We start from the raw sequence: 13,059 nt of genomic DNA, 5'->3' as shown, positions 1-13,059 counted from the left end.
GGTTAAGCATCACTTTAAAATCTTATTTAAAGAGTCCTAGTGGACTCCTGGGAGCCAAGGGTGATTCCTTGTTCACTGTTTGAGAAATAGGGAGGAGAATTCCATAAATACTGACTGAGGTGATTTGAAAGCCACAGACATCACATTTTTTTTGCATAGAGGAATTCTTTATTACCTTTGATTATTTCCCAAAGAACATATATTCTATGGAAGGTACTAATAGTCAGGGTTTTATTTTCACCTCTGAGAGAGAATCAGTTGACCTTATGCAAATAACAAAAACTCTGAACTTTTTTTAATCTGTTAAGTAGGAAGAATGCCCACATCCTTTGTAGGATTATTATTGTACTTAAAAAAAAAGAGGTGGGTGTATAATTCCTCTAAAAATGATCATGTTATGATACCTATCTGAATATCTATATTTCAGTTTTTGAATGCATACTTTTGTGGTCTGATCAGAAGTAACCTCAAACATATGCTCCAAATAGTCAAATTAATTGAAGTTTGTTCATTCAGTAGCAAGACTATTTATTAGTATCCAAGAAAGGTAAAAAGTAAATATCAAGTAATGCGATTAATAATGAGTTAGTTACATAATAGAAGGGGTAGCATGTAAATGACTCCACTAATATGGAATATCAACACTAAGGAATTATTGGACCCGTGCATGCAAACCCATATGGAAAATAATACAATGCTTCTTTTGCCTTAGAATCAATAGAGTTCTTTTCTCTGACACTAAGAGTATAACAGTTAGAGATCAATATGATAAGGGAGCCTAATTAGGTAGCCAAAAATTCTTTACCTTTTTTTTTCAATTTTGAGGTTATATATATTAATCACTAATAGTTTTTGCTACCAGGCAACTCTAAAACCCAAAGTAGAGATAAGTCTTTTTAAAGTAAAAAAGTAAAAAATAATTTATTTTATCTTAGAACATAACAAGCAATGTTGAAAGTTGGAGACTGGTGAGGAAGGAATGGATTATATGGAGATGTTTTTAGTTCAGATATTGACTCTTTTGCCACACATAAAATCTCCTAAATGTTAACCACTAATAAATAAGATTTTAACTTTTTCCTTTAATATGAAGCTACTTTAGCAAAAACTCAAAAAGTTATGCAAAGTTTACTTTTAGGCTAAATTGTTCACATTAGTTATATAAATGTTTTTGTGATCATCATAATCTTACACTTTTGATCTAGAAATATTCATTCATATATTAAACATCAAGCTTTTGAAACTTTAAGAATGCAATGGAATACATAAAAGCTAATAAATTGGCAAGTGACAAAGCATGACATCAACCCATTTATCCTTTAAATACAGCTTTATTCAGGTAGCTTTAAGTAGAAAACCTTTACAAATGTCACATTTTATTTATAAAGCAAAAACAAGTAGTTGGTCCTAACTCTGTTCCTTAATACCCTAATTACTGGCCTTTCACCTATTCTGACCTGGGATATAATATATTACTAGAAAGAACAATAAAGCAACATCTAAAGTAATACTACTTCTACAACATTCCCAGCTATTTTTTTTCATCCTGTAAGGAGAATTATTTCTTTAGGGAAGTTTAAGTAGATAGAGAAACTGGAAAATTATCTATGAATTTGGAAAACACACACTGTGACCATTTCATTCAGTGTTTGGATGTACATGTCTCAGGTGACATTAGACCACCTGATGTGAATAAATCAGTTGGCACACAAAAATACATTCCCCACATCCATGTAAACTTTTAAGAGAGGGTTTCACCTCATTCCTCAAAAAAGTGGGGTTGCAGTAACCATGTCTACAGTAGAAACCACTTGTTCCCTTCCCACCCTGTAACTGTATCTCTTGTTCTAAGTTGAAACACTCCAGAAATGCACTGTCATTCTCAAGGAGAAGAACATCGCACCGAAAGCTGGTAAAAATCACTTTTTTGGATTACTCCAAGGATCCCCCATACACAAACAAATTTGTAGTACATCTGTGCTATTAAAATTATATGAAAGCAGGATTATAAGAGGGAAAAATGTCTAAAGACTCCTTTTTTCCCCTCTAAATAATGAATAAAAGGTTGAGAAACACTGCTTTGGCATAATAGAGAGAAAAATATGACCAAACATTTATTCATCTTGTTCCAGCTTCAAAATTAAATAAAATGCAATTTTAAAATGTAAATGGCTAATGCAGTCTGAAGGTCACTTAGGTAGGCAATAAGTGGGGAAAAAATTATGTGTTGGGGGAAATAATTGTCATTTGTTAAAATTGATGAAAAACTGACTATTCATCAGAGCTGACAAATTGCTAAAATGGGGTGCACTCAGGGGTGTAGAAGGCAAAGGACAATGGAATCCCTGTCCAGGGGGCTCCTGATGGCAGAACTCTTGTGTACAGTGTGGTCAGTGAAGAATGTGGTATTTGACTATCTTGAAAGATAAGCTAGGAGAGAAGAAACCAGAACCATAGATGTTTCCCAGTCAGTATTGTCAGGGGCAGGCAGACACGTGTGCAAAAGGCAGACACCTGCTCTCAGTCACAACTTCTCAGTTTTCTTAATGCCTCAGAGAGAGAAAAAGTCATGGCATTCCAACAAGAATGTCCTGTGGTTTCATTTCAGCTTGTCATGAACTTAGAGCCATTGAATGAAAAGATAAATCTGAAACATATTGTATTTTCACCACCACCCTCCCCCCTCATTAAGAACAACTTCCTCCAGCTGACTGAAGGCCTGCATCCCCCCGCCACCCAACCCTGTCAGGCAACAAGAAGCCAGGAGGGGAGATTGCCCTGTCCTCAGGCCTGTAGAGCACAGGTTAACTAAATCTGTATTTGAAAATTTCCTGCCTTTGGTTCCATTTTGCTCCCTCTTCAGGCTAAATAAACCTGCATATTTGTAGCACCTGCATTTGTTTCTCTAAATTGTAAATGCTTCTGTGGGATCAGTGGGGAGAAGTAATCTAGCTCTTTCTCAGTTTGATCAACCTACATAAAGGCCATTTTTTTCTATTTTCATCAGCTGGGTGGATGAATCCAGCCATCCAGAATCCAGGAAATGTTCCTGGGCTAGACTGCCAATAACAAATCCAGAAATCTCTTTGGCTACAGTTTTCTGGTCCCAAAGTCAAAATATGGGTCTTGGTGTGTTTTAATGTTTGCAGATAAAATGATGATCAGAATTAAAGATAAAATTAGAAAATGTAAAATCAATCCTCTAATGTGTGGACTGTGATATAAAACTAAGATCCTAGAAGTTACTATAAAATAGAACAAAACATAGCATTAAAATTTCACTGTAATAAACTACCATTGCAAGAAAATAGGGGCATTGCTATACTCTGTGAACTTCTTCCCTTCAGTTGCATTATATATTATTGTACTACCTTGATCCAAGTTTCATTCAGAATGACAAAAATTTTGGAAGGTTCAGTTATTCTAATTTTACTTTATGTTTTCTTCTCACTTTGACAGGGTCTTTGAATGAAAATATAAAAATAAGGGGACTCTAATGTCTGCTTGTCTTCTTGGCATGATTATTTTGTTGTTTATAAATAAACATACTCAAAACTGAATTTCATAAAGTCTTTTTCCTATGTAATCTTTCTTCATTTTCTACGTAGCTATTAATGGCAATTCTTTTCTTCTAGTTGATTGGGCCCAAATCCCAGTCTTTTAATCTCAACTTTTCTTCCATATTCTAAATTAGTTTATATCATAAAGTTGATAGCTTTTGTTTTTAAAATATATGCTGAATTACCACTTGTTAACACCCCACTTTCACTCTTGGGTCCAAGCCATTTGGGTTTTTGTATTAGTTTCTGGTCTGGTCTTCTTTTTACATCTGCTTTCTAAAATCTGTTTTCAAAAGAACCTTCAGATCATCTGCTAAATCATATCAGGTCATATTTCTCCACAGGTCAAAACATATGGCTATCATCTGAGAGTAAAATGTGAAAGTTTTTGCTACGCATTTAACCTGCCCCCCACATGAGCTCCTACCCCATTTCTAATGCTCCACCCTTGGCTCACTGTTCTCCAGTTACAGCATCCTCCTTGCTGTTTCTCAAACTTTTCAAGGAGGGATCTACCTTCAGAATTTTGCATTTGCTGATTCGGCTTCCTGGAATGATCTGTCCTTAGATACCTTCCTGACAGGTCCCTTCCTTCCTCCATGTTTTTTATTCAAAAGTCACCTTCCTGTCTGTCACCACCACCCCAGCACCAAGCAACTCATAGAATTATATACCCTTTTTCTTTTCTGACTTTTATCTCTTTTAACGGGTATACATTTTACTTATATATATCTTGTGTTATCCAGTTTCCTAATACTAGTATGAGAAAGAGGATTTTGTCTATTTTATTCACTATTGCATTTCCATCATACAGAACTGGCCATGACATATAATAGACACACTCCAAATAGTTGTTAAGTAAATGAATACATTTCCTAGGTTTTCTTTTATTATCCCTGATTTCAAAGATTGCCCAGTTCATCTAACAGAGGAGAATATAGCATTTAGAGACAATTTTTTTTAACAATCTTATAATCTTTGATCTGCCTTATCTGTTTCAGTGCTCTGTAGGGGGACTTTGAGTGTGCATTAATTTAGGAAATTTTTGAGGCAAAATGACTACTGTATTTTGATCATATTCGGTTCTGACTCCTTTTTGAGTCTTACTACCTTGCTTAATCACGTTCTGTTTCACCTATTTGACCCAGAGAAACTGAAGTCATCACAGTCTCTTTCACTAAATTCCATTTTGGAGCATCAGAAAGGAGTCCCCTTTGGCCCTATAAGAGGGCTAAGATTAATTATAGTGCTCAACTTTCTCAGACTACACAACTTAACTTCATTAGCAGATGCCTTTACTCCAAATCTTCTTTTTCTTCTTCTGGGTAGAAATCACACCTTTGGGTTTTGAAACTAGCTGATATATCTAAAGTCTCCACCTGGTACCTCATCTCCCTCAACTACTGCAGGTATAACACACAGCTATAATGATGCAAGTGAGCTCCACCTGTAAAGAGCTTCCTGTGTTTGTGAATGAATGGAGAACATGAAAAGGGAATCTAAATGTTAGCAAAAATAGAAAGAAGGGAGAGGAAGGGAGCATGGATGCTATGGAGAGGTCCAACTTTGTGAAGCCTCGGTAAACCTGGTGGCTGGGCTCAGCTTGAAAGGGGAAGGAATTTGTGCTTAACTAAGAAATTCAGGAACTGAGTCATGTTACACTGAATGCTTATTCAGGTTTACCTGGAATTACAGACCCAGGTATTTACTGAATTGTGATCACAGAGGACAACTTTAGTCAAAACAAGTAATAGTGTTATGTATCAAATGTTGGGGGCAAACAAATACATGGAAGCACAAGGAGGGGCCAAATGGGTAATAGTGCAAAGAAAACACAGGGAAGTGGTTCATAATTGAGAAGATAAATGGCCAGTGGGTACTCAGGAACTGCTTTCACATAGAGTAACATTAGGGTGGATTATTCGCCTTATGGTAATGCCAGGGAGATCAGCAGACCTTTTCTGTGATGAGGTGGGATGATGCCACTCTTCCTTAAAGACCCTTACCAAACAAACAACAGAAACCTGGTAGCACAGAGGTTGACCTCCAATGGCTACAAACAGTATAAAGTCAGTGCAATATCATTAGAAAACCTTTTGGAGGAGTCTGTTTAGTCATATGAGGAAAGACAAGAATGTTTTCTCCAACAAGCAGTTTAACAAAAGATCCCTCAGCTCTGCCTCCTAAAAATTGGGAAACATGATGGACCAAATTATTTTGCACAAGGAACCCAAGGAACACCAGAGACATTAATGGCATCTTTGGAAGTGACTGGAAGTACAAGAATAGATTTTCACCCTAAGCCTGACAATAGTGTGACACATGATTTCAGTGTGCCAAAAAGCATCATTGCTAGTACTTGGATAGTCAAGTGTAAGTTGTTCCAGTGCTTTAGCTCATTCTTGACTAGTCAGGTGGATTCAACATTCAAAGCACTTCGGATCTGTCAAAAATGACACCCAGAATCCAACAAAGAGAGGGAAATGCTCATTCAAGGTGACCTGAGTTCATGGAGCCCACGGGATAATACACACAGCATTTAAGTACCAAGTCAATATGAGTCAAAATCACAGTAGTCCAGGTAATGGTCAGCAAAGCAGGCTTGGTTCAGATTGTGTGTGTCAAAATCCCAGCTCTGCCATTTGCCCACTACTTGACCTTATAGTTATAAAATGAATCCAAGCATCAAATATGAACTCAACATGGAAAATAGGAAAATTACAAACATGTTCAGAGGCCAATGTATGGGGAGATGTTTAAGAAGGGATATAATGCTAAACTGACCCAAAAGCATGAGATTCAGGACTGGTGTTCCATTTTTACATGCTGCCATTTCTGAACTATTAGGCAAGCTTTAGAAGTTTAATGAGCCCAGAAAGAAGTTGACATGAAGAAAAGTTAAATATATACAAACAATAACACATGCTAACATCCATGGAACTTTTATATACTTTACAGCACCTTTATGTAAATTGATGTAAAGCACTTACATCAACTATGTGAACTAAATAATACTATTCTTATTCTATGGATTATAGATTTTAATGTTTTTTAAAGCCAGAAATATTGCTGCACACCTGTAATCCTAGAGACTTGTGAGGCTTTGGCGGAATAATTGGAAGTTTCATCCTAGCCTTGGCAACTTACTAAGACTCTGTCTCAAAATTAAAAAAAAAAATTAAAAAGGTCTGAAGATGTAGCTCAGTTGCAAAGTAACCCTAGGTTCAATCTACAGTCCCCCTACCCTCATAAATAATTTGATAAATAATATGCACTTGGCCTCTAGCTAGTTGTGTAATTGTGAAAGAAACAGGAAAAAACACAGTCCTGTCTGACTCAAAAACCCATGTTTGCTTTCACTAGAACATGTCACATCACAACACAGCCCAGCAAGAGGATTATTTGTCAGGTAATGAAAGGAAGCTTGTCTATCTTCTGTTTCACTCATCTGTGAATGAATACAGAAACCCATTTTTAACAATTACTATTCCTGAAACCATTCTAATATTTCAACAAAGGGTTAGGCAGAGATTATGATAGAGAAACAGAATAGAACCAGGAACAGAGAAGCAAAGTTGAAAGCAAAGAGGGCAGACACACAAAGAAGATACCCTAGACAGATGACAAAAACAAAGTCCCAGGCCTTCCTCCAATGCAGGGAGAGAGGTATTCTGCTCAAGTGTGAGCATCCCATGGGAGGTTGCAAGGAGAGAAAATGAGAGAAGGAAACTAACTAGCCAGACTGACGTCCTTGAAAACCAATTATTTCAAGTACCTAAGTACTGCAGTGACTTAAGGATGTGAACTTGGATGTCAGACATGCTTCTTCGTATTTCTTTCTGAAGAGTTCTTAGAGGTTATGAATGAACTTAAATAATTTTATTGTGACACATAAAATTTTATACCCAATAGGAAAAGATTCAAAAACTTCTTAAGTTTGATATATTCATTCACTGAGTCACCAGCATGTGCACATGTATGTGTGCACACACACAAAACTCTCCTTGTCGTAACTCTCAATACCAGCATTTTAGTGTTGAACTTTTGGCTTTTTAATTGGAACTTACTAGTTACATTTTCCATCACACTTTTCAGAGTAGAATGACGGTTAAGAAAATATATTTTTAGCTAAACCAGTAAAATTCTAAAAGGCGATGTTCATCCTCGCCCATAGAGTTATTTCAGTATTTCAACAAATGTTTTCTTTAAAATGAGACAATGCAAATGAGCTCCTGTCCCGTGCAACTATTTGTCAGATGGAACACTGTCTGAGCTGGGGAAGCAACTGTGACCTCACTGACTGGCAGTGTTTCCACTGTTACCAATTCTCCTGTATCCATTCATTTCCAGAAATTGCTCTCTCCCACACAGTATTTTTCTTCATCTTTTAACTATCAACTCTTCCATGGGTTGAATTCTTGACCTCATTGCCTAGCCTTTTGCATTCACTTCTCAGTGTCAAACTTTTACCTTAGTAATTGCTTCATTCATTTTTTCCAAACATGAGTTTGTTCAGGTCTTTCCAATGCAAGATCTATTCTCTGAATTGATTTCTTTAAGATCTACCTTTGATTTTCATGTTAGTCATATTTTCAGTTTTATCCCTTGAATGCCTGTTTGAACTGCCTAGTATCACCTCAGGGAGAGAGCCATGGGAAATACAAACATCTCTCTCTCTCTCTCTCTCTCTCTCTCTCTCTCTCTCTCTCTGTATGTGTAGATATATATACACATACATATCTATCCAACTGCTATCAACATATGTTTTCATTCTTTTGTATTAATCATACTGAAGAATTTAAATAATTGATCATATGTTCTGTACCTTGATGTGAATGTTAGAATGAGACACCCTCCTTCTGGTGTCAGGGAGGTATGGCAGCTGTTGTCAAAGAAGCCAGGAAATAATACCAATATTACACAGAGATTGTCAATGGAATGACTTAACCTCCACAAATATTACTGTGATTTTGGATATTCTCTTCCTTAGATTTTTCTCTTTTCCTGAGTTCTATATACTGGTGATCTATCTTGTGCTTTCTTCATTAGGACTATAGTGGCTTACTCTAAATCTCAAACCAACTTTGTCTTTGGTGTTGCCAGTATGATAGATCAAATAATACATCATAATTTTTGTTTTTTGCCAAAAGCCATAGGATAGAATTGAAATCATATATTCTACAGCCAGATGTGCTGAATTCAAATAGTGATCATTGTACCATTTGCTACTTTATGATTTTCTGTGGCTCGACTTCCTTATTTGTAACATTGGAGAAACTGTAGTACTTACCTGCAGATTAAATTATGAGAAATCTGTGAGCTAACTCACACATGGACAGTGTTTTGTACAATATCTTCCACACAGAAAATGCTATCTATGTGTTTGCTGTTATGATTACTAAATAAATAACCTGCTGAAGAGCTCATTTCAAAACATAAATCCCTCAGTGGTCTCTCCTATAAAATTGAAGGTGTATATTTTCATGAAAAAAATAAGCCTGGAGATACAACAAAAAGATATTTTAAAATTCAGCAAACTTTTAAAAATATATGCTTAAAGGAAAAAGTGAATGATAATTTTCTGATGAAGTTTTAAAACAATATTCAAATCAAGTCATTGAACTTGAATGGGAAAGTAGCCAGGGCTGTTTTTTTTCTGTTTGACAAATAAACAAGACTAGGGGGAAAATAGAAAGCTAAACCTTTCATAGCTCTCTGTATTGAGAAGTAGCTCATTATATGCCCCTCCTCAGCATCTCTCAACAGAATAACAACACTTGGAGTATTTACATTCTGTATCCTGCCAAAGTCTAAAAAAGAAAAAAAAAATGATCTGGGCTGAAGAGAAAGATTGCAGCAGAAATCTTAACTTAGGTAAGACTAAACCATTAATAACAAAGGGGCATCATTGCAAAAACAACTAAGAGTCCTGCAAGTGTCATGGTAGCATCACAGCCTTTGATAAATACAAGGATTTATTTATTTGTATTATTTCATCCACCTTGTTTCCTGCATTGCAATTGTTCCTTTGTGTAGTGCCTTTGTTCTGCTCAAATATTATTTAAAGAATGTATTTTTCCTATAGGAGCCAGTGATGCTAGCTTCCCATAGATGTCTAGCTAATGCTGAAAATAACTTGATTTTTATGATTACAAGAACCTTGACATGGGGCTCTGTCTTTAAAATACATTCCCTACCTGGTTATTTTCACCATTATTTTTTTTTCACTAATTAGTTAAGCATAAATCTAGGAAAGGTGACTGATTGATATATTTCTTTCCTAATGGAAATGGTGTTCCAGGGAACAAGCAGATGTAAGGAGACCAGTATTAGTGAGTGTGGGAATAAAGATGAGCTGTCATGAAGGGAGGAAGGAGTCAGGCTGTTGAAGAAAAATATTCTTCACTCCCCTATTGACTCTGCCATTGGTGTGATGAAGCCAGTTCCCACTTGAGTGAGGAAAATAAGAAGGGAGACACAGAGACAAGATGGAGAGGCAGGAAAAGAAGTGGCAAAATGGCAGAATAGCCAAGCTGCCAGCTTTATTTATGTCTATAGGTTACTTTAAGTCATTGGCATCATTAATACATATAGTTCACTGTATTACTAGGCAAGTTAAAGACTTAGCAATATTTTGCAGCTTATTTCTCAGTTGCACACTACTGTTACAATATGCAATGTTAGGAGCTTTGTGCAGCTCTCAAGAAAGTCCATTGTCTGAAGTTACTGTTAGGTGGGCAGATCCAGGAGCACCTGAGCTTGAGGAAACATTGTAGTTATCTAGCAAGCAAGTTCCTTTACTCCCAGGAACTATTTGCCTGCAATCAAGGTTGGAGGATGATGGGGCTCTAGCACAGAGGCTTCTCAAGCAGGGCATTGCCATACCACTTAGACATTGCATATATATGTATTTATTTTACTAGATCCTAGGAGAGTTTGCAGGGCATTCTAAGGATGGGAAACAGAGCTCCTATTACCACCTGGGAGTTTGCTTACCAGGGGAACACTTCCTTGTACATATCCACAGTCAGAATCCCTACACACTTGCTCTTGGGAACCAATTGTAATCATATTTTCTCATTGCCATGTAATTTACACCATAGTGACAATGCTTCAAATTGGGTCTTTTTTGTTTTCCCCTTAAGAGCGTCAGTTTTATAATACTTACCTATGCAAAACTTATTATGACTAATTAAATAATATGCCTAATATGCCTATAAGCTACCACTAACACCCTCACCTGTTAGTTTATTTTGAAGAAATAAAACACAGGACAGGTATATGCTGAATTGGTGACAGTTTATTTAGAAATGACAATATGTGTGAATTCTTTTTTTGGGGGGGAGGGGTACCTGGGATTGAACTCAGGGGCACTCAAGTACTGAACCACATTTCTAGCCCTATTTTGTATTTTATTTAAAGACAGGGTCTCACTGAGTTGCTTAGTGCCTTGTGATTGCTGAGGCTGGCTTTGAACTCGGAATCCTCCTGCCTCAGGCTCCTGAGCTGCTGGTATTATAGGCATGATCCACTGTGCCCAGCTGTGCTATTGTTTTAAGGAATAGATTTCTGTTTCATATTTTTAAAAAATTCTCAATCTTGTCCCTATCGAATCCTCTATTATATATTATAATCTATTTAGATAAATCTGGTTGTCCATGACATTGTGAGTTCTTTACTGGTGGAACTATTTATCTTCATCTATGTAGTGTCTAGTTGTATGTAGCAGACTCCTCACGTTTTCTTGACTTGCTGCTTGCTTATCTCTTTACTTTTAACAGAATGAATATATCACCTGTCCCAACAATGTCAACATTATCATGAGAATCAAACAAGAGAATGGATTCAGCCACTGTCCTAAGTAGAAACCTCACATAATTTTTTAAAATGTGCTATAAGATGAAGAGCTTGATATGAATATCAGTATTATTAGTTGCTCTTTAGAGACAGATATTGTAAAAAAAACTTTGGTCAAAACAATGATTTGCTGCTTCCTAAATACATAATCTTTAGAAAAAATGATAACCCTGAATGTTAATGCCTTAAACTCACCAATCAAAAGACATAGATGTAGATTGGATTTTTAAAAAGACCCATATGGGTCACTCACTATGGAAATAGGCAGGGGTTTTCATTCTCATACCAAATAAAGTATACTTCAAGCCAAAGTTAATCAAAAGGAACAAAGAAGAACATTTCATACTTATCAAGGTAATCATACACCAACAAATAATAACAATTATAAGTATATACACCTCAAACAAAGGAGCTTCTATGTTCATCAAAAAAAAAAACTCTCCTCAAGTTCAAGAGGTAATAGACCACAGTGCAATAATTCTGGGTGACTTTAACATACCTCTTTCACCACTGGATAGGTCTTCTAAACAAAAGCTGAACAAAGAAACTATAGAACTCAATAACACAATAATGATATACAAACAATGATCAACACATATATGAAAAAATGTTTAACATCTCCAGCAATTAGAGAAATGCAAATCAAAACTGCTCTAAAATTTCATCTCACTCCAGTCAGAATGGCAGATATTAAGAATACAAACAACAGTAAGTGTTGGCAAGGATTTGGGGAAAAGGGCACACTCTTACATTGCTGGTGGGACTGCAAATAGGGGCCTACAATAAGGAAAGCAGTATGGAGATTTCTGGAAAAGTGGGAATGGAACCACCATTTGAACCAGCTATCCCACTCCTCAATCTATACCCAAGGGACTTAAAAACAGCATACTACAGAACACAACCACATCAATGTTCATAACAGTACAATCCACAATAGCTAATTTGTAGATCCAACTGAGATACCCTTCAGTAGATGAATGGATAAAGAAAATATGGTATATATACTTAATGGAATGTTACTCAGCAAGCATTAAAAGAGAATAAAATCATGGCATTTTCAGGTCAATAGATGGAGTTGCTAAGTGAAGTAATCCAATGCCAAAAAAACCAAATGCAGAGTGTCTTTTCTAATATAAGGATGCTGATCCATAATGGGGATGGAGCAGAGACTTGTGGGAGGAATAGATGAACTTTAGATAGAGGGAACTTCTAGGGGAAGGGGAAGATGGGTTAGGAAAGACAGTGGAGTGAGATGGGCATCATTACCCTAAGCACATAGGGACATATATGAAAACATGAATGACAATTTAAAAGGAACCCTTCAGCCAGATACAGTGGTTACACACCTGTAATCCCAGATACTATGAAGACTGAGGAAGGAGGATCCCAAACTTTGAGGCCAACCTGGGTAACGTAGCAAGAATCTGTCTAAAATTAAAAAAAAAAAAAGAACAACTGTTTTAAAGGGCTGGGGATGTAGATCAGTTATATAGCACCCCTGGGTTCAATTCCTGGTACTGCAAAGAAACAAAAACAAAAATGTCAATTTTGCAACAGTCACGAAGATTTTATCCATAGGATTCCAGAATAATGTGTTTTCTTTCCTGGAAAAAGTAAATGTTTACCTTTCCTGTAGTCCCTG

Source organism: Callospermophilus lateralis, unplaced genomic scaffold, assembly GCF_048772815.1.
Source record: "Callospermophilus lateralis isolate mCalLat2 unplaced genomic scaffold, mCalLat2.hap1 Scaffold_137, whole genome shotgun sequence".
NCBI classification, from domain to species: domain Eukaryota; kingdom Metazoa; phylum Chordata; class Mammalia; order Rodentia; family Sciuridae; genus Callospermophilus; species Callospermophilus lateralis.
The sequence above is the reverse complement of the archived record's forward strand: the minus strand, read 5'-3'. Positions refer to the sequence as shown.